Genomic DNA, 8,231 nt, shown 5'->3' with positions numbered 1-8,231 from the left:
TTATTTCAAGCATGTTTTTTTCTAACTTAAATTATCCATTTTTCCTTTAACTATGTTGTTCCCCTGACCTCTTACCTTTATTCTATATATCTTTCTTTCCTTCTTACTCCTTGGTTGGCTTTGTAGATGGGTTTCTGTTCCCTGGTGTCTTCCTCTCCTACCCTTTTTCTGACTTCTTGCTTCTTTCTGTTCTTCTCTTCTAGTCTAGATTACTCCTTCTATTTCTCTCTCCTAATTAGTTACAGGCAAAGAAACACAGCTTACAGACTTAATCAAATGCAACATTAAAGAATGTGGCACATCTTTGAACTATTAAATAAATATTCCACTGCATAAATGAATGCAACGCATCTTAAACTAATATTACACAACACTGAAGTAATAATTTTTAGATGTTTGGGAACAAAAAATAATATTTTTGTCTGTGTGATAAGGAATTTGATGTCTTTGTTGTTCATAATAAACATGATCACAATATAAACATTTTTTCAAGTAGAATTTTATCAGATCAATTATATATTTTTGAACAATATATCCACAGCTTCACTGGCTGAGAGTTTGTAATTGGTTTATGTTGACTAATGACACCACTTTAATTGTGCTGTCACTTGTTCTAATATAATATTGAAGAAGTCTCAATTGCCGCAGTAGAACATAACACAATACCAATATATACACTCAGTGATTTAGTAAACTCAGGATGGTCATTTGTGTTCTTTTTTTTATTTTATTTTATTGCTATTTATAGAGCTCTTCATTTTTTCTGCTCCCCTCCCTGCTTCTCCCCTCCCCCCTTACATCCTCCCCCAAGGTCCCCATGTTCCCCATTTACTCGGGAGATCTTGTCCTTTTCTACTTTCTACTTCCCATGTAGATTAGATCTATTAGATCTGTTAGCCTCTCTTAGTGTCCTCATTGGTGTCTAAGTTCTCTGGGTTTGTGGTTTGTAGGCTGGCTTTCTTTGCTTTATGTTTAAAAACCACCTATGAGTGAGTACATGTGAAAATGGTCTTTCTGTGTCTGGTTACCTCACTCAAAGTAATGTCTCCTATTTTGGTATTTTTATGTTGTTCTCAGAATAGCACGAATCACTAGTTTTACTGCCGACTTTATTCAAGTACAATGCATCATACAAGATCCAAAAAAAAAAAAAAAAGAAAAAGAAAAAAGAAAAAAAGACCTGGACCTACTGAAATGTGTTAAATCACTCTACATTCTTCAAATATGTTAAGAATGGCTACATTCCAAATTTCCAAATTAAAATATTCTCTGGGTGTGAGCTGTTCTTATTGGCAATGCTTTATATTTACTGTGTGAACAGAATCTACAAAATCATTTCAGAATTCTTACATTTCATTGGGGTAGGTCTGAAAATCAATAAAAAATTGAATTATTTTGCATTTTTCTTTTAATAGTTATTTATGCTGTGTTTATTTGTAAACTCTTGCATATATGTATTGCACCACATGTGTGCATCCTGTTTGAAAAGGTAAGAACAGTTTGATTCTTAAGTAAGAACAGATGTAGATTCCCTTGAGCTTGATTTAAAAGCAGTTGTGAATGACAGGTTGTGGATGCTGTAGCACGAACTTAAGCTTTTCAACAGGAATTACAAGTACCTTTTGTTGTAGTTTGGCAGAAAGCAGGCAGAAAGGAAAGTTAAACCATAAAACAGAACTCACCTGGGAAGTTTATTGTGAGAAGGCTCCTGAGTCAGGTCTTTGGCTTTGGGAGAAGGGGGAAGGCTGCTTTTTATAAGGGGGTATATGGCCAGCACACAAGAAGAGTTCTTGGTGGTTGCAGTTGAGGACCTTGAGGGCAGGCCAGCATAATTCATGAATCCTAACACTTTTAAACAGTGACTTACATTTCTGGGTTTGGTTTTATTTTTTTTTTTTGCATGAAAATATTCACTTAATAACTTGCATCATTTCCTTTGCTTGATACTATTTACATTTAACTGTAACATGTCATATCGTTATAACTACTTGAGCACTATAAAGCATTTCTTGTTTGAAGGATTAGTGTTCCACATAGTCTTAATGCATTATGTCCCTGGTAGGTGACAATGTTTGGGGATTTATCAAACTTCTAGTATGTGGAACCTTGCTGGACAAAAGCAATGGTAGGGTAAAGCTTTAAAAATAATCAACCTAATATGACTTAGGAAACTGTTAGTCTCTACTACCCCTGTTTGATTGATATGTGAATTGTGAACTTTTTATTGCTGTTTTAATGCCTGCCACTTTCTGTTCTGGCTCCTGACACGATAAATTTCTAGAAATACAATATGAAATAAATGTTTTCATTTATAAACTACTTTGCATCATGGTATTTTATTACAACAAAAGAAAACTAAATTATATAGCATTTAATTTCATATTTCAAACAAATATACTTCAGACATATAAATTATATATTTATACAATTTGAAGCCTTCAAATTTAGTAATTCTCTCATAAATTCATATTAGTTTTGAAGAAAATATTTTTATATAGTAACACTTTTTCCACAAACTCATTTAGCATTATAATTACTGATAATTGTATTATTTCATAGATATTAAAATTATTCCCATGTGGTGATACTAACATGTTCTAACAAAATATTTGGTAATTATAATTTCAACCATATGTATGTCTGCAGTCAATCAAGTGTGTGTAAGAAGACATGTTTATAAAACTGATTAATTATATGCCCCAATTGATTTTCTTTCGGAAATCAAATTTATTTTACTTATGAAATATACTTTTTCATTTCACCATTTGATTGAGTACGAATTTCTTACCAAAAATCCTTGTAAAATCTAAATTTCCTGTGAAATATCAGGTTGACCTATGAAGAAAAGCGTATAGCAACAGAGTTCACGGCAGTTTCTCATTTCTGATGTCTATGTGGAGAAATTAAAAGTGTTAGGAAAAAGTATAGAGACATAAAATTGTTTCCAAAATATTTTAAATTCATGATTTTGAAATCCTATAGATCTCTTTTAGAGAAAAATTTACTATTATTTAAGTTTATATTGTATACTGTAACAGTACCCAAATTAGTGGTTTAGGAAATTCCATGATTTAATAGCATGCTCTTGTATAAAAGTATCCACTGTCATTCTATATAAATGATAAGCACCGGTAAGAATATAAACTCAACTTATCAATTACATCACTTTCATATTGTGTTAATATTCAACATATAACTTATTTACTAACAAAGTATTACATAATCTGCTAAGCTACACTACCAACCTTGAGAGTCAAAACATATCAAATAAATTGTCATTGTTGCAATATAATTCTCTATGATTCTAAAGATCATCTTCAGTGCAGACAATCATTCACATAACAATGATTCATTGATTAGAGAGTAAGTTACTTTTACTCCACTGCAATTTATGTTATAATATTATTGTGGAATATGCTATCTAAAAATGAAATTGTAATATACTCTGCAAAAGTCAAGACACCGCTCGCACATTCAATATTCTTATTGAAGAGTGTATCTGAAATAGAAATCAGTTACATATTCCTCTAACCTCGCCTTTCAAACTTATTCCTTTGTATGTCAGATTGTTTCTGCACACAAAAATTCATCTCAACATTTCATTCACAAACTCAGTTCATTCAATGCTTTAAATTCAATAGTGTCTATTCAAGAACAACAACAAAACATTTTTCACCAGTTCAATTTTACTCTTTAAAAACTCTGGTACTAGTTACTTATCGCTTGTCTCAAGCAACAACAACAAAAAACAAAAATATCAATGATTTTCTGTCTTAAATAAATCTTTAGTCTCATATGCACACTGTCTAAATGATTTACACAAGTTTAACCTTCACTCACTATGTTGCCAGAAAGGTCAATTAACTAAATTCTCCACCATGTAGTGTAGCATAGGGAAGGAAGGATGGCAAGTGTCATGCAGATGGATTTCCATTTCTAATTCTTCAGTAATTGTTTATTAAAATATAAATTTCTAGAATGTATGGAACAAAATCATCTTTGTATCTTTAACCTTAAAATAATTGCTATAGTAATTTTTAATCATATTTAAAGTATGGGATATTAAGTAGTATTATTATTGGAATATATCAGAGTCCATGTCAGACTGTACCTACTATCATTTCCAAATTCTGGGTCCTGTATACACATACCTCGATAGGGATAGAGTGAAGTCTTAGTTAGGATTGCTATTGTAATGAAACTCCATGACCAAAAAATTTCTGAGGTAATGGGTTTATTTGACTAACACTTCTACAGCACTGTTCATCAAATGAAGTCAGGATAGGAACTCAAGAAGGTCAGACACAAGAAGGTTGGAGATGATTCAGAAGTCATGGAGGGGTGATGCTGACCAGCTTCTGAGCCTGCTGTCTTTTAAAAATCCAGAACTGCCAACCAAGGGATAGCACTATCCACAATGACCTGGCCCTCTTGCATCATTCACAAATTGTAAAAACGACCTAGAAAATGCTCTTAAGGAGCTATTTTCTCAATTTATATTTTCTCATTTCAGATTAATGTAGCCTGGGTTGAGGGAAAGGATTCCTTTTTAAGCTCTCTCAGGTTTTAGGTGGATTTTAGTTGGCCATGTGGGTACCAGTTTGTAGGAAGAGGCCTTTTGTTGGTTCCCGACTGCTCAACCCTGAAGTAATCACATAGAAACTATATTATTTAAAATACGACTTGGAACATTAGCTCTAACTTCTTATTGTCTAACTCTTACATCTTAATTTAACCCATTTCTATTAATCTCTGTATCGCCATGTGGCTGTGGCTTACCAGCTACTGTTCCGGTGTCTGTGTCCAGCAAGGCTATATGGCTTCTCTCTAACTCCTCCTCCTTTCTTCCAGCATTCGGGTTAGTTTTTCCCACATACTTCTTTTCCCTGCTAAGGCCCAAGAAAGTTTCTTTATTAACCAATAATATTCACTGCATACACAGAGGAATTCCGTATCACAGTCTGACTGAGCTGGTCTACTAAGGATACAGAAGAATGACAAATGGACATTTTTGGAAGATTGGATCAAGGTCAAGGGGAAATACAATGATCTTCGGTATAAGATTTTAATTATTACCTTTCAAAAGATGGTCTTTGATGTTTTATATGGTACATCTAAAATTAGTAGAAAACGTGAATATATAAAATATGGGTACTGTGATTTTGTTAAATTTGATAATCAGTCTCTGAGCACAAACAGTAACAGCACTCATTCTGTCCAAGTTTCAAGAAAGAGCATATTACATAGCTAGCTCAGGAAGGTCGCTGCTCTCATTAATTGTACTTGAGATCTTCAAAACAGTCATTGATTTATTGAAAAGTTCTGCAGCGTAGAAATGCCTTATTTAAAATAAATGAATGCAGGAGACTTGAGTGTGATGATTTAATGATATATCCATAAGAAAAATAGAACTGAGCTTTAAAGATGCCTCATTGCATTTCCCTTGGCGAATATCATCCAGATTTATTTTCACACCATCATTGTGATAAAATAATCCATGAGAATAAAGTATTACATTGGGATTAAAATTGGTTAAAGATAAAGTTACTGCTATCAAGTTTCTTGAATTCTTATTCATTTTTTTAAAATAAAAAGAAAGTCCTAAGATTCCAGACCTTAGATTTATATATGTAGTATTATCAGGAGGTCTTCAGAGACCCTCAAACAGTTCTCTGTGACTAATATATCTTCAGGTAAGGAGATTCTGTCACCTAAACCTACATTTAATCTTCTTTTCACAGAAAATAGACCTAGTGAAATTCCTAAATTCGTATTTTTCTTATTTTCCTCATGGCAGTTATATATTATAAAAGAAATTTCTCTCCTATGATTAAGGAAATGAGCAATTCTTTTAAAATATGGATATCTAATGTTTTTATATGTCATTGAAAATAATTGATCATTTTATATATAAATAGTATTTTCATAATTATTCTAAAGAAATATATTTAATCTCATATGTTCTGTGCATGTTTAAAATTCTGTGGAGGCATTTACTTTTCATGATATATTCTGATTTTCCAGATTTAACCATATTAAAAAGGATAAATAAAATAAAAGACAAAGATTTTTAAAAAATACTTTTATGATGAATAAAACAATAAAAAGGATAATAGAGTTACTATCCTTTAAAATTTTTGATATTGTCTGTCCTAGCCTTATGAAGCAAATTTCTGCTAACAGTTGAAACCTACAATTTATTTATTCTGTTTCATTAGGTGACAAAAGCAATACTTCACAGAAACCTAGGCTGTAGAAAAGTCTCAATTTTATCCAATGCTAATGGGTTCTCAATAAATTCATAAGTAGTGAAATTTAAAAAGGCACAGGTCTAAAAGCATGTACTGTTGTCCCCTCCTATCATGCAGAGGGATCTGACATAATGGTGCTATTTATGTCTGAGGGGGGAAAAGGGGGAACCTCATGATAAAGAGAGTGACACTCTGGAGTTTGATTAGTGTGCATGATAAAAAGGCCATTGCTTATCTGACAGATTGTCCGTGTTACTCTGCAAATGCAGAAAGTGAACTAGCTGCTCATCATTAACAATGAGTTATGTAGTGTGAACTCGGGAGGAAGTGAAAGGATTTAGGGAATGAAGGGTAATAGAGAGGAGAAAAACTGAAATGAAGGACATGTGCAAACGTCATGTGTGAAGTGACTATTCTTGCAACCCAAAAATAATACAGAGAGATCGAAAGGAATAACCTTGCATGTCTGTATAATGTTGCTGATAAAATTGATCGATTACTAAGAAAACTCATAGTCCTACTTATGGAATACCTCTCCAAGAGTTTGTCAGAGAAACTCTAAGAATCCATACATAATAACGACCATCAAGCTACCTGGTATCTCACTAGAACTGGAGGATAAGAACTTATTTCTGAAGAAACCATGTTCCTCAGTTGCAAGGTATAAAGACAACAATTAGGTACTGGGTTGAAGAATTCTGCTGTGCTTTCAGCATGTCTGAAGGCACCACTCTAGTCGCTGAGGAAGAAAAGTCATCTATTAGCAGAGTGAGATCTAAACACGACAAACAACAAAACAGCATGCTGGGCAAGATGTCTACACCTAAGCAATTCTGGAACAATTGCTCTGAGGGTAAACCATTGCCATCTGATTAGATTTGAGGTATTTTTCAAAAGATGAAACCCATATTGTGAATGTCATAGGCCCAAGGGGGAAACTTAATTGTTTAAACTGGCAATATACCTGCTTTTTTAAATTTATGTTTATAGCAATAAACAAAAGATACCTTTAGAATCCACTTGAGAAGACAAACTTTGCAAAGACAGTAATGAAATGAAGAGCCACAATTCTCCCAGAGTACCTGACTGTAAGTGATGGTGGGCATCTCAGTCATAAACAAGATATTTATATCACCCGTTCTAAAAGTGATAGCATATTATGGAAGAGAGACTAAAATTATGTAAGACCTGGATGATTGGATAATGAGTTGTAAAATGCCATCCTTATTAGAAATATCAGGTATGAGTTCTATATCATGAAACAGCCATTACATACTAATAAAAAGTGATTGCTTATTCTAATAATATTTGTGTCATATATAATAATAATACTGTGTCACAGATGAGTATATATTGAAGTCCAATTGCTATTGTGGATAAATGGGTTTGTAGGTGTGTCACGCCACCATTTGTGGAGTTTGTGTGATCTTTTATGTAAGATGGGACACAAGCTTTAAGGAAGAGTTTCTGCAGAGAAGGTGTGTATGTGTTGTGCTTCTTGTTTCAGAAACCTTGCACTTTTGGTTTTACCTGTTAATGTTTTAAGGAATAGTCTTGTTTTATTTTGAAAGGGAAGATACTATGTTTAAGTTTTTAGAGTCTACTGATGAGCCATTGTCATATACAGGGCTATATGATGCTAATGGAGGAAGATGGGTTAACATTTAAGGGAAAGGGTTTTTAATTTTAATCTGGTGCTTAGTAAAGAACAAAAGGCAAACTCAATTAAGCAATTAAGAAAGATTCAGGAAAGATGGGATAAGGATAGAAGAGAGAGAAGAAGAGAGAGATAAGTGACTGTAACTTCGTAAGATTGGTTTTGTGAAAGGTTTGGAAAAGAGTTAAAAATATGGAGAAGGAAAGAAGTTTTGTACATAGACTTCAGAAATGTAAAAAGACTGTAGACTGTGTGACTGTTAACCACAACTGTTTGCCTTTAGTTCAGAATGCCATAAACTCATAGCCTAGATAAAGATTTAT

The sequence above is a fragment of the Microtus ochrogaster genome, chromosome 19 (genome assembly GCF_000317375.1).
Source record: "Microtus ochrogaster isolate Prairie Vole_2 chromosome 19, MicOch1.0, whole genome shotgun sequence".
Lineage (NCBI taxonomy): Eukaryota > Metazoa > Chordata > Mammalia > Rodentia > Cricetidae > Microtus > Microtus ochrogaster.
This window is presented reverse-complemented; position numbering follows the sequence as displayed.